Source organism: Anomaloglossus baeobatrachus, chromosome 8 (assembly GCF_048569485.1).
Source record: "Anomaloglossus baeobatrachus isolate aAnoBae1 chromosome 8, aAnoBae1.hap1, whole genome shotgun sequence".
Lineage (NCBI taxonomy): Eukaryota > Metazoa > Chordata > Amphibia > Anura > Aromobatidae > Anomaloglossus > Anomaloglossus baeobatrachus.
The window spans coordinates 201,257,519-201,285,259 of NC_134360.1; positions in this window are offsets into that span (position 1 = coordinate 201,257,519).

Here is a 27,741-nt window from a genome sequence, read left to right on the forward strand (position 1 = left end):
AGAAATGGAGGTGCACTTGTCAGTTTTCAAACCGTAGGTATCCACAATAAAATGAGGAACTCTTCAGGGTAAACTTTAAACGAAGTTTATTATCAAAAGAATTTTATTATGAACATGTGACGTTTCGGCCACGTAGTGGCCTTCATCAGACAACTGTGATAAATAACAGACAAAGATACAATCAGGATATGCAAAAATATATACCAAATATACAAAAACAAGTCAATAAGGAGAACAGAAAAGAGAAAAAAGGAAAATAAAGTTAGGGAGAGAAGGAGAATCAGAGACCAGCAAAGAAAGTAAAGGTAGAAACCAGTAGATTCTTTAAGGTAGGAAAAGCGGCACTTCACGGTGGAGTATTTGCAATATTTTAATATGCAATTGTAAACAAAGTTATAGCATGGAAGGGGAGGGGGGAGTGCAGGTACGCTGGACGACGGCCGTTTCGCACTGAAACAGGTGCTTCCACAGGTCCGAATCCATCTTTCTCCACAAAAGGTAGAAACCAGAATGTCTAGGATGTGTGACAAAAGTGTTTATATATATATATACATATATATATATATATATATATATATATATATATATATATTCTACCTTAAGCCTGTTGTGTACCCTGAAGAGTGCCTTGTTTTATCTTTGATAAGCATTACTAGGCATGACTTTTGGACAGGGGTGGGCATATATTTTTTTTAAAAAAGTAGCCAAACTTTTCTAATACAGGACAAAAGCAGTAAAAAAATTAAGAGGGTAGTTAAACATAATAGATTTAATAGACTTCAGCATCAACATACAGAATGATTGTTCATGGTGTTTATACAGTAGAAGGGTATGGGGAAAGGGTGCTTTACACGCTGCAATATCGCTAACGATTTATTGTTGGGATCACGGTGTTTGTGACGCACATCCGGCGTCGTTAGCGACATCGCAGCTTGTGACACGTACGAGCGACCTTCAACGATCACAAAAGTGGTAAAAATCGTTGGTGTTGGAGAGGTCATCCAAAAAACAAATATTATTCTCTGGTGAGTAGCGATGTTGTTCGTCGTTTCTGCGGCAGCACGCATCACTACGTGTGACACCGCAGGAGCGACGAACATCTCCTTACCTCCGTCCACCGGCAATGAGGAAGGAAGGAGGGGGGCGGCATGTTACATCCCACTCATCTCCGCCCCTCCTCTTCTATTGGACGGCTGCCATGTGACGTCGCGGTGACGTCACTGTGATGCTGAATGCACCTCGCCCTTGAAGGAGGGATTGTTCGGCGGTCACAGCGACGTCACTGCACAGGTATGTGCGTGTGACGCTGCCGTAGCGATAATGTTCCCTACGGCAGCGATCACCAAATGTTGCACGTACGACGGGGGCGGTTGCTATCGCACTCGACATCGCTAGCGTAGTCGCAGCGTGTAAAGCACCCTTTACAGTCCCACATTCCCCCTCAGGCAGCAGAATGGTTAACCATGCCAAAAAATTCTATGCAGCCATTTTTTTAAAGCTTTGTATTATTCCAGCAAGGACTATCAGACAATGTGATATGAACATGTTACGTGCATAATTGTTAATTAAGCCACTTTTATCCATGATAGCCCTGGGCAATGCAACTTTTATACACAGCCCGGCCTCTCTATTGCAAGACTGCAATGAGACACTATGTAATACGCTTTTATTTCCATGAATGCAGTGAAATAATCTGACCCAATTCAGACAATGGGGAATATATTTATCTGAAATGAGAAATACTGTAGTTTCCAGACCGCTAAAGGCCAAGCAGCAGTTATCACCGCAACTAAATCACTTGCACGTTTTTCCCCTAGAGGTGATTTGCCGTCTCTTGAGAATTTGACTGCTACAGTTATCACTAATGATGCCCCGATCAGGCGTCTCTATCTTTTCTTACATTGTTTTTTATATTTAATTATTTTTGTTTGTTTTAAACCCTTTTTTTTTATATAAATCAACCTCTACCACCCACTCCTCTCTTCTCAGCACAGATTAAAATCTACACGGCGCTGCCGGGGAATACAACATTTTCCAGCTGTTCTGTTTTGTTACTTTTAATAATTAAAAACAGTGCGTATGAGTTAACAAACTATAGCAAAACTGGCAGATTACATGAATGGGAGCCCATGGGTAGGAGATATTCAATGGGCGATCTCGCTATGTAAAGTGTGATTAAACATTTAGAAGTCGTAGCCGTAAGAATGGAGCCGAACGACTGTTGACAATTTGCAACATGAAAACTGTCAGCAAAGTATACATACAATGGATTAATATGTGCGGTTCTCCTGATTGTGTTTACTCATCAATTACCACAGAGTGGAGCCTTTTCCTAATGAGATGATTTTCTAAGACACGTTTGTATAGTAAATGTAGTGTAGTTTGTCATTTCATTACCTTAGTAATGAAAGAACAATGATACTCTTTCAATTTGTGGCGTGAAATGTGCTTTTCACGTTGTGGAAAATTTGCTAAATGAATAGTTCACAAAGACACAATAATAAATAAAAGGTCACACCACATGCCATCGTGTTCAACCTGCCATGAAATTATACAAACAATTTATTATTCTATACAGTCTAGAGAAATTTTAAAATTGGTGATTTTAATTATATCTTTAGATACAGTACAGACCAAAAGTTTGGACACACCTTCTCATCTCTAGAACAACTATTAAGAGGAGACTTTGTGCAGCAGGCTTTCATGGTAAAATAGCTGCTAGGAAACCCCTGCTAAGGACAGGCAATAAGCAGAAGAGATTTGTTTGGGCTAAAGAACACAAGGAATGGACATTAGACCAGTGGAAATCTGTGCTTTGGTCTGTTGAGTCCAAAGTTGAGATCTTTGGATCCAACCACCATGTCTTTGTAGAAAAGGTGAACGGATGGACTCTACATGGCTGGTTCCCACCATGAAGCATGGAGGAGGAGGTGTGATGGTGTGGGGGTGCTTTGCTGGTGACACTGTTGGGGATTGATTAAAAATTGAAGGCATACAGAGCTAGCATGCCTACCACAGCATCTTGCAGCGGCGTGATATTCCATCCGGTTTGCGTTTAGTTGGACCATCATTTATTTTGCAACAGAACAATGACCCCAAACACACCTACAGGTTGTGTAAGGGCTATTTGACTAAGAAGGAGAGTGATGGGGTGCTACGCCAGATGACCTGGTCTCCACAGTCACCAGACCTGAACCCAATCGAGATGGTTTGCGGTGAGCTGGACCGCAGAATGAAGGCAAAAGGGCCAACAAGTGCTAAGCATCTCTGGGAACTCCTTCAAGACTGTTGGAAGACCATTTCCGGTGACTACCTCTTGAAGCTCATCAAGAGAATGCCAAGAGTGTGCAAAGTAGTAATCAAAGCAAAAGGTGGCTGCTTTGAAGAACCTAGAATATAAGACATATTTTCAGTTGTTTCACACTTTTTTTAAGTATTTCATTCCACATGTGTTAATTCATAGTTTTGATGCCTTCAATGTGAATCTACAATTTTTAGAGTCATGAAAATAAAGAAAACTCTTTGAATGAGAAGGTGTGTCCAAACTTTTGGTCTAATACTGTATGATGGGGTTTTCACTAGTTTCACTGTGGATTACTGGTTATGTCTATTAGGTTTCCGTAACCATCTTCACATGCACTGAAAAAAAGAATATAAGCATCCTGCTTACTACCTTGGATTTTTCTTCATAAATGTACGCATATTAGCCCAATATAGATTAATTTCACGCACGAAGTAGGAGATGTCCGTATGTACTGTGACTGATGGGCATCTGACACTACAAAAACACCACAAGCAAAGGGGGGGACACCAGGGGCACAGGAGTCATGATATAAGGGAGGTCCTGCCACTAGGGAGAGAGGTGAAGGGGGCACCTTCTGAGCTCCCTAGCATTCCTATACATATTCTTTCAACCTGTCGGCGAGCAGGATACCTTGGATCCTCATCTGACCCTAAACTCACCCTGCCTAGTGAATAAGCCGCCATGTTCACTAGACTCGCCACTACACTAATAAGCATGGAGGTAAGGGAAAGACAGACAGAGGGATAAACAGAAGGGTACAAAACACCTAAAAACTTCACAGCAGCAGACAAACTCGAAGTTAGCAGATGGAAAGGCACATGACAATTCCTCAGCAGCTCCTTCCACCAGGATGGCCAGAGTAGAATGAATTTTAAAAACAGCAAGGACTGCTGGGAAAACTCCACTATTTAAACCTAAATGGGCATGGGCTCAAAACAGCTACAGCTGACCTGCACTGCTATGAACTGCTGGCAACAAAAACTGACATTAACTCATGAGATGCCAAAGGAAAGGAAACCATTTAAATGAGAAGTCTAGATGGAGATAGGAGGCTACAGTCCTAAGGCTGTCATTAGTCTCAAACAGCTGGGAGACAACCGTGACATGAATATTTCGGAATTGGACTAATCCTGGTTGGGATTTCTAGTAATGCAAATAGAACATGCACAATTTTATATATCTGATGTACAAATTCCAATGAAAAAAAGAGGAAAATTGTGAAATTGTGTGGTGACAGGGCTCAGGCTGATCACCAACCCGATATTTAGCTCCACTCACAAGACACTTGAGGAGAGCTGAATGTCGGGTTGGTGATCAGCTAGCGCCTTGTTGCCACCCAATTTTTTCTCCTTTTTCATTGGCTTTTATACTTCCATTGGATCATGTGGTTGGAGCAGCAGCAATCCCACCTGTGTCTGCAGCATGTCAGGGAACGAACACTGGAGTTGTGTTGGAGACTGTTTTGACATGGTGATTCATCATGTGTGGGATCTCCCGATAAGTCGCGCAGGGAGATCTTCAGCCATTGCTAGCTAACACTGTCTGTAACAGGCTGGGTAGCCCCTACCTAGAAAATTATCTGAACATGCCTACTCATTAACATTAGATACCCCAGCTTGCCTGTATGAACCTGCCCTCCAACTAAAGGGGGCTTTACACGCTGCGACATCGCTAATGCGGAGTCGTTGGGGTCACGGAATTTGTGACGCACATCCGGCCGCATTAGCGATGTTGCTGCGTGTGACACCGATGAGCAATTTTGCATCGTTGCAAAAACATGCAAAATCGCTCATCGGTGACATGGGGGTCCATTCTCGATTATCGTTACTGCAGCAGTAACGATGTAGTTCGTCGCTCCTGCGGCAGCACACATCACTATGTGTGACGCCGCAGGAACGAGGAACCTCTCCTTACCTGCCTCCCGGCCACTATGATTAAGGAAGGAGGTGGGCGGGATGTTCCGGCCACTCATCTCCGCCCCTCCGCTTCTATTGGGCGGCCGCTCAGTGACGTCGCTGTGACGTCGCACGGACCGCCCCCATAGAAAGGAGGCGGTTCGCCAGTCACAGCGACGTCGCCGGGCAGGTAAGTATGTGTAACGGGTCTGCGCGATGTTGTGCGGCACGGGCAGCGATTTGCCCGTGTCGCACAACAGATGGGGGCGGGTACCCACGCTAGCGATATCGAGACCGATATCGCAGCGTGTAAAGTAGCCTTAAGGCTGCTTTCACACATCTGGTTTTAGCAGAGCCGGCCAATGCGGCTCTAAAACCTATGCAACGGATGCGGCGACAATACCGCATCCTTTGCATAAGTTTTTGACATGCGGCCCATACAGTTTTTGCCGCTTGCGGCACGCTATTGAGCATGCGCAGTGGAAAAAAACGCATACGGCAGCCAGATGCGGTGTTTGCCGCAGGACGCTGCATGCGGCGTCCATAGGCATGCATTGCAAATCGCGCCGCATAGGCCGGATGTGGCGCGATGCGTTTTTTTTTTGCCGGACAAAAAAACATGCCAGGCAACGTTTTATCCGGCCGCTGCATCGGCTAAATCTGCCGTATGCGGCAAAAAACGGACAGAACGCAAGCCCATGCGGCAAAATCTGGCACTAATGAAAGTCTATGCAAAAAAACCCGCAACCGGCGGCAAAAAAACGGTTGCGATTTTTCTGCAAAGCGCCAGATTGTGCCGCACAGGAAAAACCGGAGGTGTGAAAGCAGCCTAAGTCCTTTCTCACAAAATGGGGAAATGGATGGTTACATCTTCTGCCAAAACTGAATTTTTCATTTTTGTCCAATATTCATGTAATATTGCTCAAATATGTTGTAAATGTCAGACTTATGTCTACTGCTGGGACATTTCCTTATCTCAAGAATAGGACCTGCTCTTGAACGAATGGGCAGACATAGCTTCAGGTGGGGTGCATGACATTTTCTTGCTGCTTCAGGCAGGTGCTCATCACCCCTGCTGCTAGTTGTTGATTGCCATCGGGTAGTAAGACATGCAACATCAGAGTTCACTTGGCCAACCAGTTTTTGTTTACTTTTATTCTTCACACCGTTATGACAGACATGACCTTCCTTTCTCTCTCTGTGGGATACTACTCTTCAGTCTGTCACTTGCTATCTCAGACCTCATCTTCAATACTCCGGGGTCTGCGCCTCCTTTCTCCTAATATCGATGAGTAGAGAGCTGTGGAAAAGAAGAGCAATAGGGTTTTACCCCAATAACACAGGGGGTAAAGACAGGGAGCAGTAATACTCACCAAATGAAGTTGTGAAAGTCACAACTACTATATAGGCATGGAAAACTGGGATCACGGCAGCAGCAACCCAAACGGCAGATAACAGAGAACAATAGAAGAAAATCGGGTTTTTATCAGCCTCGCCAATGATCACTTCTCAGGTATTCAGATTAATGGATCTTTTATTTTGCACAGGTCTACGTGATTCTGGAGTCTCAGCTCCCTTCCTCAGGACCATCAGGCATAAGAACCCATCAAGAGATGTTGATGTGATGGGAGATTTGATGTGTTCTTATGCCTGATGGTCCTGAGGACGGGAGCTGAGACTCCAGAATCGCGTAGACCTGTGCAAAATAAAAGATCCATTAATCTGAATACCTGAGAAGTGATCATTGGCGCGGCTGATAAAAACCCGATTTTCTTCTATTGTTCTCTGTTCTCGTAATATCGGACACCTTCATCTGCCTCTGAGCCCCAATGGCTTCTCTAGCTGGAAGACTTTCTAAGCCCGTCAGGGTGAGCTGTAGGCTCTGAACCTCCAAAGGTTACCTCAGGGTTCCCTGACAGGCCCTAGCACCGATGCCACGTCCACTCAGTTTGAACCCACTTCTCTATGGACTCTTCCTCTGAAGCTCCCTCTCCTAACCATACACCCTGACATCTGTCATTCTTCCCTCTCACTACCTTTACCTTATCTTATCTAGCATCTTCTTCTAAAACTCACTTTACCACTAACCTAACCCAATGCTAGGTAGCAGGATTTGGCAACCTAGTCTAAAATCCTAACTCTCCTACATCTGGAACCTGTTTTTTTTAAAAAAAAAAACATTTAAATATCAACATATGCATTCATAATATTCAGCTGTAATACACAAGACATATGCTAAAGCCTAAACTTGTATAGTAGTCAACACACTTAATACTAACCATGTTTTGGCTATATTTTTTTTCCATAAAATCATCCCTTTACCAGGAGATATTTGTAGGTTACATAGTTACATAGTTACTTAGGTTGAAAAAAGACCTAGGTCCATCTAGTTCAACCTTCCTCCACCAATTATACATTTAGTCACTAAGTCATTTATAACCAACAATGTTTTGTGTACTGAGGAAATCATCCAGCCCTTTTTTAAAAGCTGTTATAGTATCTGCCATTACTACCTCTTGTGGTCGGCATTCCACAGTCTAAAATACAAAAAATATCCCCGGCACTCCAAGAAAAAGAAAACAATGTCTGGGTATTTTTGATGTTTTTTATTGTGTAATAGTCTTATCTCAACGTTTCGGTCACACCTTGACCTTTATCAAGAGAATATATCAGACTATGAGGTAGAGGAATTGATATGTGAGTAATACTCAAAAAGGAGTAATACGAGTCACCACTCAAATGAGAAGGGAGTAATTGGTGCGTGTGAGCACTGTTACTGTATGGTAGAAAGTCGGGGTCAGCCAGTCGTAGTAATAAGGAAGTCATGTACTAGTATTTCACCAGGGTAGAGGGTCACATGTCATAGCTGTCCAGCAGAAATGAGGAGTTTCAATGGCTCCTATGTAATGCCAGTCTTATCCAAGAGGAAGCCGCCTGTCAAGCGGTATGGGAAGGTATACAATGTGTAGTATATATCAGGAAATGAGTCTGAGTAGCGGACTGCTGATCCAGCGGGTGGTATCAGTCTCCTATATTAGCTTTAAGACAAATGGCTCATAGTGGTACGGATTAGTATTAATCTATCAACAGCCGTGAGGAAGAACCATATAGGAGTCTTTATTAAAGATGCTAAAGGACTTCCAGGAATTGTCCTGACTGCTGGTAGCAGTGTCCTAAAGTTATTACGGACTCTAGACTGAGACAGCTGGTATACAGACAATGTCCTGTGCAGTGGGTTATTCCCAAAAGGGGGTTGCTTGAAAATGGAAAGGTCAAAGACCCATGTGGAGCGAAGGGAACCTGTGTCCAGGGAAGTGGTGACTGCTGCAGCAGCCGGTCACCACTTCCCTGGACACAGGTTCCCTTCGCTCCACATGGGTCTTTGACCTTTCCATTTTCAAGCAACCCCCTTTTGGGAATAACCCACTGCACAGGACATTGTCTGTATACCAGCTGTCTCAGTCTAGAGTCCGTAATAACTTTAGGACACTGCTACCAGCAGTCAGGACAATTCCTGGCAGTCCTTTAGCATCTTTAATAAAGACTCCTATATGGTTCTTCCTCACGGCTGTTGATAGATTAATACTAATCCGTACCACTATGAGCCATTTGTCTTAAAGCTAATATAGGAGACTGATACCACCCGCTGGATCAGCAGTCCGCTACTCAGACTCATTTCCTGATATATACTACACATTGTATACCTTCCCATACCGCTTGACAGGCGGCTTCCTCTTGGATGAGACTGGCATTACATAGGAGCCATTGAAACTCCTCATTTCTGCTGGACAGCTATGACATGTGACCCTCTACCCTGGTGAAATACTAGTACATGACTTCCTTATTACTACGACTGGCTGACCCCGACTTTCTACCATACAGTAACAGTGCTCACACGCACCAATTACTCCCTTCTCATTTGAGTGGTGACTCGTATTACTCCTTTTTGAGTATTACTCACATATCAATTCCTCTACCTCATAGTCTGATATATTCTCTTGATAAAGGTCAAGGTGTGACCGAAACGTTGAGATAAGACTATTACACAATAAAAAACATCAAAAATACCCAGACATTGTTTTCTTTTTCTTGGAGTGCCGGGGATATTTTTTGTATTTTGGATCTACTGGTTGTTTCCCCAGAGCACCCGAATACATATAGTGAGCCAGGTCTATACGAACTATTGGCATTCCACAGTCTGACTGCTCTAACTGTAAAGAACCCTTTCCTATTTAGCTGTCGGAATCGCTTTTCTTCCACTCGCAGTGAGTGCCCCCTGGTCCTTAGTATTGTCTTTGGAAGAAATAAGTCATGTGCCAGTCCTTTATATTGACCACACATGTATTTATACATATAAATGAGATCTCCTCTGAGACGTCTTTTTTCTAAGCTAAACATATCTAACTTTTTCAACCTGTCATCATATGGGAGGTCTTCCATCCCTTGTAGTAGTCTAGTTGGCCGCCTTTGAACTGACTCTAACTTCTGAATGTCCTTTTTAAAATGTGGAGCCCAAAACTGAATCCCATATTCCAGATGTGGCCTTACAAGTATAGAGGGGTAACAATACGTTGGGATCCCGGGATCTAATCTCTCATTTTATACACCCTAAAATCTTGTTTGCTTTAGCAGCTGCTGCTTGACATTGAGTGCTGCTGCTCAGCTTATTTGTAATGAGAATACCCAAGTCCTTCTCCTGTTCTGTAGTCCCGAGTTTACTTCCATTTAATGTATACGCAGCTATAGGATTACTCCGTCCTAGGTGCATTACTTTACATTTATCAACATTAAATCTCATTTGCCAAGTATCTGCCCATTCTGACATCTTATCCAGATCTTTTTGTAATATTGCACTATCCAGGTCAGTTTTTCATATCCTACATAGTTTGGTGTCATCGGCAAAGACTGACACTGTACTATCAATCCCATCCACAAGGTCATTAATAAAGAGAGTAAAAAGAATCGGTCCTAGCACAGATCCCTGCGGCACCCCACTGCTGACTATAGCCCATTTAGAGAATGTACCATTTATGACTACTCTTTGTTTCCTATCTTTTAGCCAATTCCTTACCCAGTTGCATATTGTGTCCCCTAGATCTTGCTTCTGGAGCTTTAGTATAAGGCTATTATGTGGTACAGTATCAAATGCCTTTGCAAAGTCCAAATAAATCACATCAGCTGCATTACCAATATCCAGGTTTGAACTTACCCCCTCATAGAACCCCAACAGGTTGGTTAGACACGACTTATCTTTCATGAATCCATGCTGTCTGTCAGTTATCATATTATTTTCTGCAATATATTTTTGCATGTCATCCCTTAAGTTGATCTGTGAGTTACATCTCACATCAATCACTCATGCAACAAAAATATCCAAATGTGTTATTTGGGACAGACTCTTGGTTAGTGAGGGTCCTGGTTACTATCTTTTAGTTATGTCCCTAATCTCAAAATTCCCAAGATATTACTTTCCCTTATGGATAGGAATTGATATAACAGACAATCTCTCTAGAATATATCACAGGAAATATAAAGCAATGAAAGGTTTTGAATACTTTCCACAAACAAACTTGATGGGAATATATGTACGGTGTCATGATGCCTCTGTGCAGAGCATCTTGCACTAGGAGATGCTCTGCTGTGTTTTTCTGGACTGCTGAGCTGATAGGTTGATTGACTGTGCAGGATTCCATTCTGGATCTGGGAGGTGTGTGCTCAGGTGTTTCATCTTTCTGGTAATTGCCCTGCTTCTTTACTGAGCATGCTACCCCAGAACTTTGCCAGTTGTACATTCTGGTTTAGTAGTTGTGCTGTTGGCCTGTTTCTCTGCTTATGTTCTGATCTTTGTTTTTTGAGCCTGGACTGTTGTTTGACTCCTCTCTGCCCACTCCCTGTTCATGTCGCGACCTCCTGGCTTTGGACCTTGGACCGTTACTTGACCACATCTCAGTTTACCCTCTGAATCCTTATGTGTCTTCCTTGAATCCTGACCCCTCAGATCGGGACCTGACTACACCTCTGTGTTTACCCTGTGTCCATATGTGTCATCCTGTTACCAGACCTCGGCTTTCCTGACTACTCTTCCAACTGTACTACCCGTAAGTAGTGACTGGCATTATATATAGTAGGTATTGACAATGAGTTTCTTTTTCAAATATAGTTTATTACTATTTATTATGGTTTTTATTTATATATCACAAACCATAGTGAAGACACATATTAAGAATTAAACAATCTTTTTAGCAATACTTTCTGAATACACATAGAGAATTTGTCATAAGAAAGCCAAATTGAATCTATTGAACCTTCTATCTCAATGGCAACCCACGTCCCAGCATTTCATTACATTCCCCTTGTATGTTTAGAGGATAAACATAGTGATTATCAGAATGCTTTTCATACCTTTGCTTTTATCTAGTTACGAGAATACAATAATTAATAGGAGAGCCTATTTACAATATCATCAGGTTCCATGCATCCAACCCCTGTTACGCCATTAAAACAAATGCATACGCTTGGCTTCTTTTCACTGATGGTTGCTATGTAATCGGCATTTATTATAAAGCCATCTTTCACTTCTGAGTCAATAATCTGACAATATTCCGCCGGAAAAATATCACCATGGTCACAGCTTGTTATAGAGCTATTTTATTCCGCAGAAGGAAACAGTTGCACCAAATCAAACATAATTAAAAATAAATAAAACGACAAATATAAGTCCAGCTGCAACATAGAAATACATTGATATTTACATTCTACAGCTGTACTTTTGCAATCTGTTACAATTTCGCTTTGCGCCGCCTGATTGAAATGACATCTATTCTGTGCACACAAAAGATATCTTGCTTGGCTCACTTGGCTTATTAAGATGTGGTCAAGTAGAAATATCATTAATTTAAGAAACTCAGGTTATTGTTCCTCTCTTGTGGTTCCTTCTGCCAGGGAAAGTTGAAAATTCAGACGGAAAAAGGAAAGTGATATTTTTCTCCCTTTGGTCTAGTTACCCGGTGTTGTGGAAATACACTGTAGAATAATCTTTAAAATAGTCATTTTTGAGAACATAACAGCAGTGAGTGGAGATCAAATGATTGAGAACAAGGCCTGCATAGTTGTGACTAATAGTCTGAGCACTGACTGATGACTGCCAGTACCTGGAGTGCGACTGATAAATGTAACCTACTATAACATCTAATTGGTGGAACACTACTGTTGAAAATATTGTTACCCAGCAAAAGCACTTCCAATAAAGCGTGTCGGCTAGTACACAACATAATACAGACTCTTAAAGATACAGAAAAATCTATTGGAATGGAAAATACAATTCATGGGGTTAAGAAGCCATTAGTTTTTAGCTGACTTTAGAATTTACTGTCATTAAACCCCAAACAATTAAAAATGATAGTTTTGCATGCCCTCAATAAATATAAAGGAACCTGTCACCAGTTTTTGGGCCTATAAGCTACGGCCACCATCAGTGGTCTCTTATATACAGTATTCTAACATGCTGTATATAAGAGCCCAGGCTTCTGTGTAGAACGTAAAAATCACTTTATAATTCTTACCTTAACGGTTGCTGCGGTGGAGTTGGGTCATATGGGCATCTCCGTTCTCCGGTGCCGGCGCCTCCTCTTTCGGCCATCTTTGTCCTCCTTCTGAAGTCTGTGTGCATCACGCATTCTACGTCATCCACACTCGCTGGTTCTGCACAGGTGCACTGCAATACTTTCAAAGTGCGCCTGCACAGGACCTCAATGCCGGCGAGTGTGGATGACGTAGACGCGTCATGCACCCCGGCTTCAGAAGAAGGATGACAAAGATGGCCGAAAGAGGAGGCGCCGACACCGGAGAACAGAGATGCCCATATGACCCAACTCCACTACAGCAACCGTTTAGGTAAGTATTATAAAGTGATTTTTATGTTCTACACAGCGGCCTGGGCTCTTATATACAGCATGTTAGAATGCTCTTTGTAAGAGCCCACTGGTGGTGGCTGCAGCTTATATGCCCCAAAACTGGTGACAGGTTCCCTTTAAAGAGGACCAACCACCAGGGTTTTCCTATATAAACTAAATCCAGTGCTATACTGGTGCTATCATGATGATTCTAAAAAAACCTTTACTTGTGAGATCGGATGTATAGTTTCTGAAATACAGGCAAGTAAAGAACCAACCACCAGGATTTTTATATATAAACTAAAGCCAGTGCTATACTGGCGCTATCATGCTGATTCTATACATACCTTTAGTTGTGAGATCGGATGTATACAGGCAATTTAAAGTTTGTGAAATTCACTTACTTGATTGAAAGAAGCCAGTGCTATAACTTCAAAACAGCAGACGAAAAATATAACAAAATACTAAAATATAAAATATAATAATAATGTAACAATATAATACAACCACAGGTTGTCTCCCTTTTGTGTAACCTGCTGTTCACTGCCTGTTGTCAAGTGTAATCTGTCTTTAACAGCAGAGACAATAGGAGACACTTTACTCCTGGCCATAATGTTGTATTAAAGAGAACCAACCACCAGGATTTTCATATATAAACTAAAGCCAGTGCTATACTGGCGCTATCAGGCTGTTTCTATACATACCATTAGTTGTGAAATTTGATGTGTAGTTTCTGAAAAACAGGCAAGTAAAGTTTGTGAAATGCACTGTTATTTGATTGATAGCAGCTACAGAATATCTAATAGGTGGGTCACGTTTTGCTAGTTATTCCCGCCCCTGTTTGCTGCAGGGCCTTCCTCTCTCTGTTCTTCCTCTCTCCTTCTTACCCTTTTAATAACAGAGTCAAGGGGAGGAAGAACAAGCAGGCAGATAGGGATGGGAATAACTAGCAAAACACGACCCACCTATTAGATATTCTGTTGCACCTATCAATCAAATAACAGTGCATTTCACAATCTTTACTTGCCTGTAGTTCAGAAAGTATACATCCGATCTCACAACTAAAGGGTTTTTTAGAATCAGCATGATAGCACCAGTATAGCACTGGCTTTAGTTTATATAGGAAAATTCTGGTGGTTGGTCCTCTTTAATACAATATTTGTTGCAAATTACAGACTAATATGGCCAGGAATATAGAGTCTACTATTATCTCTGCTGCTAGAGACGGATTACACTTGACAACAGGGAGTGTATATTTTAGTATTTTTTTTTAATATTTTTCCCATGCTGTTTTGATGTGATATTTCTTGCATAAGTTGTACCCGATGAGTAAATAAAAGATCTCTGTAGAACCTTTTTTGCCCTTTACTGTGTATTTTTCCACTGTGGCTGAGACATCTATAAAAGCCCCAGTTATAGGTGAAAACAGCCCTCTACAATGACATGTCACTGGGAAAAACAATCTGTAAATTTTTTTTGCAATGCAGAGGTTCAGTAGATGTTGTAAGTCTGCAATCCTGACATTATAACAGTGGTATATGAGGCAGGTTGAATAGTATTTAAAGATGTGTAAAACATCCGGTATCAAGAGTTTCTATTTTTTAGAATCAGTTTGGTCATTTGTAAATCTAATTAATTTGCATCACAAGGATTTTCTACGTTGCGGAAATTTATTTTATTGTCTTGATCTTGTTAACAAATACTGAACCACAGACTTTTGGGTAAAAATTCAGATATTTCAAAGTCATTCAAATGTTAAAGTTAAGAATTATTTAATATCTATATATATAATTGCCTTATTCTGTCTGTCTGTCTGTCTGTCATGCTTCAAAATTGTGTCCTTCCGGTGACATTGTGTCCTTACGGTGACACAAAGCTGATTGGCCGCTGGGCTCGCCATGGCCCCGCCCCCCCACACCGATTGGCCGCTCGCCCAGGCTGCGCCCCCACACGGATTGGCCAGCCGCTCGCCCAGGCTCCGCCCCCCCCACAGATTGGCCTTTCGCCCCGGCACCCTGCAGGCATTGGCAACTCGGCCACGCCACGCCCCGCCCCCCTCACGCAATGGACGTTAGCTCTGAACCCCCCCCCGCGCATTCCCCGAACTGACACGGTCACGGCTCCCAGGTGAGTACTGTACAACCCCCCCCCCCCCACGGGAGCCCACATCAGCGTACGCCGCCAACCCAGCCGACACTTACCCTCGCATTGCTGGCCTTGCCGCCGTATGCTGGTGTGGGCTCCCGTGCGAGTGGGGGACGTGATGCGCTGGTAACCATCCTAGCATAGTTACCAGCACATCAAGGTCCTGCAGCGGCGGAAGATCCACACGCACGCACATAACAGCACACACACACACATACACACACATCAGATCACACTCACTCTCACACACACCTCACACACACCTCACACACACATCGCATCCCCATACTCACAGCATCCGGCGATATCGCTTGCTTCTCGGCCTCGATACTGTGCTGTTGTGACCTTCCAGGACCTGACGGAGGATCACATGGCCAGAAGCATGTGGTATCTCCGGATGTTGTGAATGTGAGCGCGTATGTGCGATATCGTCAGTGTCTGTGTGTGTGAGTGTATGCGATCGGGTGTGTGTGAGTGTCGGGATCGGGTGTGTGTGAGTGTATGCGATCGTGTGTGTGAGTGTATGCGATCGTGTGTGTGAGTGTCGGCAGAGGAGCACGGCGTGCTGGAGGAGGCTGGGAGCAGAGAGGCTGATCTTGGGGAAGGCTGGGAGGAGGAGGCTGATGCTGGGGGAGACTGGGAGGGGAAGGCTGATGCTGAAGGAGGCTGGGAGGAGGAGGCTGGGAGGAAGGAGGCTGGGAGGAGAGAGGCTGATCCTGGGGAAGGCTGGGAAGGGGAGGCTGATGCTGAGGGAGGCTGGAAGGAGAGAGGCTGATGCTGGGGGAGGCTGGAAGGAGAGAGGCTGAGGCTGGGAGGAGAGAGGCTGATGCTGAGGGAGGCTGGGAGGGGAAAGCTGATGCTGGGGAAGGCTGGGAGGAAGGAGGCTGGGAGGAGAGAGGCTGATCCTGGGGAAGGCTGGGAGAGAGAGGCTGATGCTGAGGGAGGCTGGAAGGAGAGAGGCTGATGCTGCGGGAGGCTGGAAGGAGAGAGGCTGAGGCTGGGAGGAAAGAGGCTGATGCTGGGGAAGGCTGATGCTGAGGGAGGCTGGGAGGGGAAAGCTGATGCTGGGGAAGGCTGGGAGGACGGAGGCTGGGAGGAGAGAGGCTGATCCTGGGGAAGGCTGGGAGAGAGAGGCTGATGCTGGGGGAGGCTGGAAGGAGAGAGGCTGATGCTGGGGGAGGCTGGAAGAAGAGAGGCTGATGCTGGGGGAGGCTGATGCTGGGGGAGGCTGGGAGGAGAGAGGCTGATGCTGGGGAACGCTGGGAGGAGAGAGGCTGATGCTGGGGACAGAGAGGAGAGGCTGATGCTGGGAGGAGAGAGGCTGATGCTGGGATGAGAGAGGCTGATGCTGGGAGGAGAGAGGCTGATGCTGGGGGAGGCTGGGAGGGGGAGGCTGATGCTGGGGGAGGCTGATGCTGGGGGAGGCTGATGCTGGGGGAGGCTGGGACGAGGGAGGCTGATGCTTGGGGAGGCTGATGCTGGGGGAGGCTGGAAGGAGAGAGGCTGATGCTGGTGGAGGCTGATGCTTGGGGAGGCTGATGCTGGGGGAGACTGGGAGGGGAAGGCTGATGCTGAGGGAGGCTGGGAGGGGGAGGCTGGGAGGAAGGAGGCTGGGAGGAGAGAGGCTGATCCTGGGGAAGGCTGGGAAGGGGAGGCTTATGCTGAGGGAGGCTGGAAGGAGAGAGGCTGATGCTGGGGGAGGCTGGAAGGAGAGAGGCTGAGGCTGGGAGGAGAGAGGCTGATGCTGGGGAAGGCTGATGCTGAGGGAGGCTGGGAGGGGAAAGCTGATGCTGGGGAAGGCTGGGAGGACGGAGGCTGGGAGGAGAGAGGCTGATCCTGGGGAAGGCTGGGAGAGGGAGGCTGATGCTGGGGGAGGCTGAGGCTGGAAGGAGAGAGGCTGATGCTGGGAGGAGAGAGGCTGATGCTGGGAGGAGAGAGGCTGATGCTGGGAGGAGAGAGGCTGATGCTGAGGGCAGAGAGGCTGATGCTGAGGGCAGAGAGGCTGATGCTGGTGCAGCATGGGGGATGGTGCACGATGGGGGGTGCGCAGCATGGGGGATGGAGCACGATGAGGAGTGCGCAGCATGGGGGATGGAGCACGTTTGGGAGTGCGCAGCATGGCGGATGGAGCACGTTTGGGAGTGCGCAGCATGGTGGATGGAGCACGATGGGGGGTGCGCAGCATGGCGGATGGAGCACGATGGGAGGTGCACACCTCCCCCAACACACACAACACACCACACACACACTGGGAACCACAAACACCGCCCTACACAGACACCCACACACACAGACAACGCTGCACACACACAACACCCAACACACAAACACCGCGCCATACATAAATATACGCACATATCATGCAACACACACATTGCACAAAACATACCTCCCCCCAAAACACACCACACCCACACAAACCGTGCAACACATACACACACAACGCTACAGACACACAGCGCTCCACAAACAACGCAACACACGCAACACACACACAACACCGCTCTCACCCCCCGCCACACCCAGACAACACCCAGAACATGTACAGCTCCTACACAAACACTTGGTAACTACACACGACAACATCTATATATATATATAGATATATATAACAAAAATCATACATTAACTACACAATACGTAAATTCTAGAATACCCGATGCGTAGAATCGGGCCACCTTCTAGTAAACATAATATGGGTGCATTTCTAATGTCAGTATCATATGAATCTATGATGTAATCAATTTGGATCTCGTAGTCAACCCAGGACCTCCTCTATTTTACAGGTCCAAGATTATACCTGTATTGTGAGACTATGTAATTAGCCATAACTGAGTGTCTGAAGTTAAAAAGAAAATAATCTGAGTATTGCTCCAAAAGCAGCACCACCTGTCATGGGTGTGTCATGGGTGACAGACAGTCATGTGGTTTCTGGCCATAGAAGGTCACAGATTTTGGCTGAGCAGAATGCTCCCTGACTTTTCAATGATCCCACTGTCAGTAATCATTGGTATAGGTAGCTTTCCTGCTGGTTTCATCTTTTGGACACAGCAGGAGCTCGCCTTAGACCCAGCTGTTGATCATCAGTATTCTCTTGGTGCTTAAATACCCCATCCTTCCTTGGACCAGTGCTGATGATATTATTCAGTTCCTTCTAGCCTTGGTTGCTCATAACTAGTTCTGTCCTTAAGGCTATGTGCTCACATTGCGTTTTTATGTGCAGAAAATCTGCACAATAAAACTCATGTTTTGGCAGGAAAAAGCACATGAAAAAATGCCCATTTTTTATTGTGTTTGCACTTTTTTTTTCAAATGTCTTTTTGTGCGTTTTTCAGTCATGGCGATTGTGGGGGTTCAGGCGCTGTACCTCCACGATCGCCGCCAGGTCACTGGCTCATCTTACCGCTGGGATCCAGCTCTCACTGCCCAGAGTGCTAACTCCTTAAATGCTGCGATCAATATGATCAGGCAGGGAGGAGAATCACTTACCTCTCCCTGGTGATCGGGTCCCTGTAATGTGATCACAAGGACCCGATCGCTGCCATGGTAACCCTGCGTCATCAGCATGATGATCCCGGGTTACTGAGCTATGGATCGCCTCACAAACCAGAGCACCGATGTAACCAGAGTTCCCTGCAGCAAGGTTTTGCGGTAAAGACTGCGAGATGAGAAAATGTCTGCTAACACTCGGTATGTAGCCTAGGTGCAGAGAACATTGGTGACATCACAAGGTGAACCGAGTTCCTGCCGGAAGATCTGCAGGAAACTCCGGTTATCCGCCGGCATGAACTTAATTCACCTTGTGACATCACCGGAGTTCCTTACAGCAAGGTTCCGCAGTAAAGACCGCGAGATGAGAAAATGTCTGCTAACACTCGGTATGTAGCCTAGGTGCAGGGAACATTGGTGACGTCACAAGATGAACCGAGTTCATGCCAGTAGGTCTGCAGGAAACCCTGGTGATCCACTGGCATGAACTTGATTCACCTTTTGACGTCACCAGAGTTCCCTGCAGCAAGGTCCTGTGATAAAGACCACGAGATTAGGAAATGGTTGCATGGAACCCCCCATGATGTCAAAAAAGCACATAAAAACGCACAAAAAAGCAACGTAGGCATTACATGTGTTTTTCACTGACTCTATTGAAGTCAATTGGTTAAAAAAGCAGGAAAAATTGCAAAAACAATTGATACGCTGCTTCTTTTTTCAGCATCATCAAAAACTGCAAGGAGAAAAGAAGCAACGTGTGCACAGCAAGTCACGATTCTCCTAGACTTTACTGGGATGATTTTTCCTTGCTTTTATTGACTGAAAGAAGCAAGGAAAACTCTAGAAAATATGCAAAAAAACAAAATTTGGGCATAAGGCCGAAAGGGTTAATTTTTTAATGTTTTACCTGATTTCCACTTCTTTATATCCCTGTACCTTAGAGAACCAAAATAGCCCTTGTCACAAAAGACAGGCCAGATATAGTGGAGGACACCGAAAGATAAAACCCAGCCGTCACATATCATAAACCAGATGAATGGAGTCAGGCAGTTTTTTGAAAAGGAAGAAGATTTTATTAAGTCGGACCCTATACTTAGTGTCAACAAGTCTTTCGATATAGGTTTTCCGGGTATTTTATTTTTTTCTTTTTTTTTTATTTAACTAGAGAATATTCTATTTCCAAGTCAGTGAGAAAACAAATGAGAAAATCTGTTTACAAAGGAAAGTATCGGATCAAATAACTCGCATTTATTTTCCACATTATTGCAAGGAACTGGATTTTATTTGATCATAGGAAATTGCACATTGCATCTTCAAATACAATACAGATTCATTTTTCCATGTCATTGTCTTGGTAGCAATTTGATGTTGAATAGGTTTCTTGTGCCAGGTCGGCCGGTAGCAGCTGCCTCACCTGCCTCTCAGAGACTGCTGTGTAATCTCTATCAATGTCACCTTATCCCTCTTTCACAAAAAAAGATTTCCTAACAAAGGTTTTCACTTCTGATCTGAAATAATCCTCTGACAGATAATCTTTTTTTTTCTGCAATTTTTCAGCTGTCATGTACATTTGATTTATCCTTGTATCCAGCTATTACGCCTGTACCTTAAATCATAACCTACAGAATGGATCTGTGAGAGGCATCAGAGTACTTGCCATGGAGCTGCACCAATAATTGCTTCCATTAGGCACAGGCCAACATCGGGGGAGCAGTCAGACGTGTACGCTCCAGCCGCTCCAATGTGAGCATCATGATGGATATGCAGAGTTTCCCGAGTGTACGCTTTACAAAGAGAATTGTGATTTCTCATGCTGGATAATGTACATTAACTACTACACATGGTGCAAAGTGTAACTCATATGTATGAATGGGGAATTCGGAGATCATTGCTACCACAACGAGAGTCCAATGATTCCCTATGCTGTGAGAAAATAAAATTGGAGACATCCCTTATGAGCATTAAAGGGAACCTGTCAGCAGATTTGGCCCCTATAAGCTGCGGCCACCACCAGTGAGCTCTTATACTGTATACAGCATTCTAGATTACTGTATGTAAGAGCCCAGGCCGCTCTGTAGAACATAAAAGTCACTTTTTTATACTCACCAAGGGGGTGGTCCAATAGGTGCCTGCTGCTCTCCATTCCGGTGCCTCCTCTCTGGTCCAGCGAGATCCGTCCTCCTTCGACCCACCCCAGTATGGATGATGTGCCCTACGTCAACCACACAAGCTGACATTGCGGTCCTGTACAGGTGCATCTGATATGCCCTGCTCAGGGCAGATCAAAGTACTGTAATGTGCAGGTGCAAGGAAAGGTGAAAGACCGCCTGCGCATGCGCACTAGAATGCTTTGATCTGCCCTGAGGAAGGCAAATCAAAATGCCCCTGCGCAGGAGTGCAATGCCGGCTTGTGTGCATGACATAGGAGAACATCATCCATACTGGTCTGGGTCAAAGGAGGACGGCAATCGCAGCAGAATGGAGGCGCCGGACCAGAGAGACAAGGCGCCGGACCAGAGAGCAGTGACAACTATCGGAATGGACCGCCCCCTAGGTGAGTGTTATAAAAGTGATTTTTATGTTCTACAGAGTGGCCTGGGCTCTTATATACAGTATTCTGGAATTCTCTATATAAGAGCCCACTGGTGGTGGCCACAGCTTATAGGGAACAAATCTGGTGACAGGTTCCCTTTAATCAGAATCCAGCATAAGGTGAGGGAGGAAAAGACCCCCTTACACATTATATTAAAGTTGGCAAACCTCAAGAAGACCACCACATTAGATAAAAGTTGACAAACCTCAGAAGACAACCATACACATTAGATAAAAGTTGGCCAAACCTCAAGAAGACCACCATACACATGACACTGTGTGCAGAATTATTAGGCAAGTTGCATTTTAGAGGATTTGTTTTATTATTGATCAACAACTATGTTCTCAATCAACCCAAAGGTCTCATAAATATCAAAGCTTAATATTTTTAGAAGTTGGAGTGGGTTTTTTTTAGATTTGGCTATCTTAGGAGGATATCTGTTTGTGCAGGTAACTATTACTGTGCAGAATTATTAGGCAACTTAATAAAAAGCAAATATATTTCCATTTCACTTGTTTATTTTCACCAGGTAAACCAATATAACTGCACAAAATTTAGAAATAAACATTTCTTACATGAAAAAACAAAACCCCCAAAAATTAGTGACCAATTTAGCCACCTTTCTTTATGATGACACTCAATAGCCTACCATCCATAGATTCTGTCAGTTGCTTGATCTGTTTACGATCAACATTGCATGCAGCAGCCACCACAGCCTCGCAGACACTGTTCCAAGAGGTGTACTGTTTTCCCTCCCTGTAGATCTCACATTTTATGAGGGACCACAGGTTCTCTATGGGGTTCAGATCAGGTGAACAAGGGGGTCATGTCATTATTTTTTCATCTTTTAGAACTTTACTGGCCAGCCATACTGTGGAGTAGTTGTATGCATGTGATGGAGCATTGTCCTGCACGAAAATCATGTTTTTCTTGAATGATACCAACTTCTTCCTGTACCACTGCTTGAAGAAGTTGTCTTCCAATAACTGGCAGTAGGTCTGGGAGTTGAGCTTCAACCTGAAAAGGTCCCACAAGTTCATCTCGTTAGTGATGTCGTTGCGTGTAAAGCCCGCTTAGGTCTAGGAGTTGAGCTTCACTCCATCTTCAACCCGAAAAGGTCCCACAAGTTCATCTTTGATGATACCAGCCCATACCAGTACCCCACCTCCACCCTGCTGGCATCTGAATTGGAGTGGAGCTCTCTGCTCTATACTGATCCAGCCTCTGGCCCATCCATCTGGCCCATCAAGAGTCACTCTCATTTCATCAGTCCATAAAACCTTTGAAAAATCAGTCTTAAGATATTTCTTGGCCCAATCTTGACGTTTTATCTTATGTTTTTTGTTCAAAGGTGGTCGTTTTTCAGCCTTCTTTACCTTGGCCATGTCCCTGAGTATGGATAGTGGATAAAGCCGGTCTTTTTTTAGCGCTAGTAATAGATCTATTAACTCAGGTTATTTTTATGAGTAAAATATGCTTTATTTGTGACATTCCAAGTCAGATAAAATAAAGCTCTTGTAACACAACGCGTTTCAGCAGAAATTTCCTGCTTTCCTCAGGTCAGGAACCAGGAGCGGTCATCTCCCCAGGAATACTCAGCTCAAATCGGATAACACTGGCAGTGACAACCCCATATCCTCCAGAGGATTTACATGATCATCACCGAGGTTGTGCGAGGGCGCACAACCTAATCAGGTGAGAAGCTTTCATTTACTATAACTTAATTTTAGCCACGGGTGCTCCTCATAGCGCTATTTTCATTTCTAATGTCCCTGAGTATGGCACACTTTGTGCTTTTTGATACTCCAGTAACATTACAGCTCTGAAATATGGTCAAACTGGTGGCAAATGGCATCTTGGCAGCTTCACGTTTGATTGTCCTCAATTCATGGGCAGTTATTTTGCGCCTTTTTTGCCCAACACACTTGTTGCGACCCTGTTGGCTATTTGCTATGAAACACTTGATTGTTCGGTTATCACGCTTCAAAAGTTTGGCAATTTCAATACTGCTGTATCCCTCTGCAAGATATCTCACAATTTCGAACTTTTCAGAGCTTGTCAAATCTCTCTTCTGACCCATTTTGCCAAAGCAAAGGAAGTTGCCTAATAATTAAGCACACCTTATATAGGGTGTTGATGTCATTACACCCCACCCCTACTCATTACAAAGATGCACATCACCTGATTTACTTAATTGGTAGTTGGCTCTAAAGCCTATACAGCTTGGAGTAGAACAACATGTATAAAAAGTATCATGTGATCAAAATATTAATTTGCCTACACACAGTGTAGATAAAAGTTGACAAACGTCAAGAAGACCATACCCATTAGATAAAGGAGAAATTATTGCTTGCGAAAAAACAGCAATCTCATGTGTATGACCCACTTTATGCCCCATAGAGGTACGGTGCATAATATGCGGCTTAAAAAAATCTGATTGCAGAAAGTATCCATTACATGGCAATGTGTGGTTAGAGATAGCAGTGGATTTTGCTTGTTTTTCAATCAGAGGTTTATAGCTAACAGCTTGAGTTCGGTTTAGGTTGCAGTAATAATAACCAGTTTCTTACCTTGCTATTCCTAACTAAACCCAAGATAAAAATAAGTAAACAAATACCCAGCAGTGAATAAATGATAATAGTACTTATATATATATCACAGGGTACTTAGTTGATACTATTTTGATCCAAAAAGTGTAAAAGATATCCCTTTGCGACAAGGCGTACCTACTCAGTATGGTCCCTAACTCTTGTAGTTTACATCACTAAGTGTCAGCAGATGTCAAAATAGACGGGGGTAGAGCAGGACCCAGACCTGATTGCTTCACACCTGCCACTGGAAAGCTATATAAACAAGAACCCAAAAATGTGGTGCCACATCCTAGTATGTACTAAGTACAAAAGACTAAAGCAAAGCCTAAGGAATGAGGCTGAACACATGTTGGTATTGTTATGGTTCTGATCTGTGGTGCTCTGTTCTCCTGCAGAGCTGCTGTTCTTTTTTGTATTTTGCACCAGTGGACTTGTGGTTTCACGTCCTCGGTTCCTGCGCTGGTGTTGGAAGGGACCTCTCTCCAGGGACCTCGTTCCAGGTGATGGCTCTGCTTCAATATGGAGCAACCTCAATCGGGATGCCGCCAGTTGTAGTTCCTGCCTGGAGTAAGTGCTCTGCCTACCATTTGTGCTTTGATCTTGTCCTCCTACCCCGGGTCTGTTGTTACCCCTTTCCTCCCATGTCCCTGACTTTGACATTGTTCCCCGGCTCCTGACCTCCAGCTTGTACTCTGACCTCGGCTCCGCTTCCCCCCAGTGTATCTTACGTTACTTCCTGGCTTTCAACCTCTGGCTGGTACTCTGACCTCGGCTTTGCTTCATCCCTGTATTCCATATGTGACCTCCCGGCTCCTAACCTCCGTTTTGTTTGACTTCCCCGTCACTAGTTGCATCTGGCGACACCTAGTGGTAAAAATAAACAAATAACCTGCAGTAAGTAAATAAATAGTAGTGGTACATGTAAATAACATAGGGTACTTAATTTAAACTATTTTGATCAAAAAATTGTAAAATCCATCCCACTGTGACAAATTGTAACCAGTCAGAATGGTCTCTAACTCTTGTAGTTCACCTTGTTATGTGTGGGCAAACGTAAAATAGACGGGGGCAGAGCAGGACCCAGAATGGCCCATGGAAAGATACATGGACCAGATACACAGCCCAAAAAGGGGAATGCAATCACCATATGTACCAAGCACAAAGACCTAAATAGTGTCAGCTAAGTACTTTATGCTATTTACATGTGATATTAGTATTTATTGCATTAATTACTGCGGGGTATTTGTTTATTTTTATCATGAGGTTTTGTCTCTTAATTGCCAATGGGAATTTGCACCTAGTAAACGGTGTCCTACTTACGTTACAGCATAATGAGTGTATATCATGTACATGTACAACTTCTCACCCTATGGTTGGTGCCATCCTGCTATAATTTATGAAGAACTTTGCCAATAAGTAAGAATCTGCAGAAAATATAATAACTCTGTATGCACTGATGCTACATAAACAACGATTTATACTTAGTCTTTCATATTTGCTTTAAAAAATGCAATAGGAAAATGAAAGATGTTTGTTTTTTTCTTTAACCTCAGTGCACGCCGACTCTGACAGATAAACCATTGTGCGGAAACCAATTAGGAAGTTTCAGTGACTGGATGGGTGGTTTCCATTGCATAGCAGAACACAAGCTATTGTCTGTTAATACAGTGACTGTGACAGGAGTCTTTGTGAACAGTGGCTGGAAATGTTCCTTGTGGAATTATGTATTTGTAAAGGAGCAAATGTTTCTTTCCTTTCTTTGTATGTGCCATTCATTTTTACTTACTGACATGCATAAGCAATGCAGCTCCTTGTCTTTTGTTCCAAGTATTAATCGGAGATGCTTAGAGCCACCATAACCATTAAGTTAAAATTGGTCAAACCTGATGATTTTAGTGGAGATGGTTGACTATCTAATGTGTATGGTGAGGTGACCACCCAACTTTAACCTACTGATGACAATAATCAGGAACTTAAAATTCAATCTCTTTGTGGTGATGGAATAAAAACCACGAGTAGAGGTGTCTAACATCAACTATGTCTCCTTTCTTCATCAGAGGTTTCTAGTTTGCCCATAAGCTGTAAATTCTCCAATCTAATGACAATGTACAAATATATGAGTAGATAGTAAAGAGATCTTTCTACTGATCAGTTTACAATAATGAACAGGGGTCATGCTTTACACCTAGAAGAAAGAAGGTCCATTATAGTTGACAATTCTTTACAGTAAGATCAGTAAAACTTTGGAACTCTCTACTATATGGTGTTGTGATGGTCAACTCACTGACCAAATTCAAGGAGGGCTTCAATGCCTTTCTTCACACAGTCCATGAGTACTAGATTTTTATGCTTAATGAAACTATGAAAAACACAAGAACAGAGGTCCGTTGACGCTATCTTGTATGAACAACTTTAGGCATGGGTGAGCTTCCACTTTCTACATTACTATGGTTTTTCATGACTTTTTGGAGTGTGTTTTGGGGAATTTGGGGAATTTAGCCAAAAGAACATATGTGAGGTCAGGCACTAAAGAAGAAATGTCAGAAGAAAGAATTTGACAATCAGCAATTAAATTTACCCAACTATTTTTAATGTAGTTGAATTTAGGGGTCTGTGCACTGACCTCCACATCAATCTTGTAGAATCATATCTCTAGCAAATCACAACTTTATTAATTTGCTCACAACCTTACTAGAAGAAGAAAAGCCTTCTCAACCAGCATTTGAAGTATACATTGTCTAAAATTACTTTGTTCTAGCATTTATATTTATCATGACTAGAAATAAATAGTTTAGCTAAAATGTCGTAAATATATATTATAGCAATAGCGCTCCTTTACCTAATCTTCCAGTAGGCATAGACACTGTACATTTTAATTAGAATTGTTCTCTAGGCACCGGACAAATCTAGATTTATCTGTCAGACTTACAAGGAGAACATGATTCATGATTAGTGTTGAGCGAGTAGTTGACTATTCGTACTTGCTATGCTGTTAGCGAGTACTGTCCGCTACTCTCATATTCGTTACGAGTAGCGGGCGCAATGTAAGTCAGTGGGAGATACTCACTAAGTAGCGAGTAACCCGAAAGCCGTACTTTTCGTGCGAGTAGCGAATAGTACTGCTTTCGGGTTACTTGCTACTTAGCAAGTAGCTCCCATTGACTTACATTGTGCCCGCTACTCGTAACGAATATGCGAGTAGAGGACAGCACTCGCTAACAGCATAGCAAGTGCGAATAGTTAACTACTCGCTCAACACTACTCAGGATAAGGATAGGCCATCAATGTAAAAGTACTGGGCAACCCCTTTATGATTAAAAACTGTGAAATAAGTAGAAGTAGCATGTTCATTCTCTGGGTGTCCTCCACAAGGAAGCTAATTGGTAAAAATAGTATACATGATAGAAAAAAATCCGGGGTCGCAGCAAAAATTAGAGCAAAACCCCCAATGAAACTGCTTCACTAAAAAGATTGCTAGATTTTTCCTAAAGCAGCTTTACCCAGGAGAAGGAAAGCTATCAACAGCTTAAAGAAGAAAATAGGATGGGGTCCAGCTAAAAGTTAAAAAAAGGAATAAACTTAAAAGCCAATATGGCATAGGAGACACCAAGTTTACGCATTTTAAGTCTGTATCAGACTCTTAATCATGACATGATCATCTCCGATGCCATATTGGCTTTAATCTTTATTCCTTTTATAATTACCATGTTTTTCCAAAAATAAGACACTGTCTTGTACTTTTTTTGCCCCGAAAAAAGCGCTAGGGCTTATTTTCAAGTAGATCTTATTCTTGGGGAAACACAGTTGGGGGTAAGTCTACCCCCCCAAAAAA